Raw genomic sequence first — 764 nt, 5'->3', positions numbered from 1 at the left:
CCTGGGGTATCTGCTGACCTTTTACTTTATGATAAAAATGTTATTGTTCACAAATTCAATAAAAACACATAAAAGACCTTTTGATTTTTTTCCCCGACTTCCGAACATCCCAAATTTAGTGCTATAAGCAAATCTTACTGCAAAAAAAAATATGTTGAAATTTTGTTCCGAATTACATCACCCATTTCAATACCCGTCCCTCATCAAAATTTATCATCACATCGCAATGCAGAGCGAGTGGAAATCACTGAATAAACTTCATGACAAATCACCAATTACGACACCAATTTACATGTCCAAATGAACCAATAATCTGACGGTACATTCCGCATTCCGACACCAACGTTACACCGATATAGAATCAAATGCTCTTTAATGCAACACCGATAATTTATGATGCGATTAATAACTGTACATCCATTACTCTGGCCTTATTTACAAGTGACATATACGTGCAATTACTGCTTGACTTTAAGTGCAATTGTCTCTGTCTGCAATTGCATTTTGTAATTGTCTTTCTTCAATATATATGCAACATGCTGGCAGTCTTGATGTATTTTTCTCGGTGTTTCTGATTCATGCTTTGAGGTTCTTGCATAAGCCAGTTTCCCTGTTAAGATCTTTTGTGCAATAAGGGTCATTTTATGTGAGTTTAAGGCTCAAATCGTCACCTTTCTGGATAAGATTTTACCCAAAAATATGCCGTTTGTTTGTTTGCTGTGTTTTGCTCCCCTTCTCCCTTATCGCCTCCTTGAATGGAAGCT

General features: G+C 36.4%; 1 protein-coding gene across 1 annotated transcript in view; it reads right to left on the bottom strand.

The window, feature by feature from the left end:
- The window catches only part of LOC119594234 (integrin alpha-PS2-like), a 126991-nt gene that overhangs the window by 34596 nt on the left and 91631 nt on the right, over positions 1-764 (bottom strand). The gene's annotated exons all lie outside the window — the stretch shown is intronic.

This window comes from Penaeus monodon, chromosome 33 (genome assembly GCF_015228065.2).
Source record: "Penaeus monodon isolate SGIC_2016 chromosome 33, NSTDA_Pmon_1, whole genome shotgun sequence".
NCBI classification, from domain to species: Eukaryota; Metazoa; Arthropoda; class Malacostraca; order Decapoda; family Penaeidae; genus Penaeus; species Penaeus monodon.
This window is presented reverse-complemented; position numbering and strand designations above follow the sequence as displayed.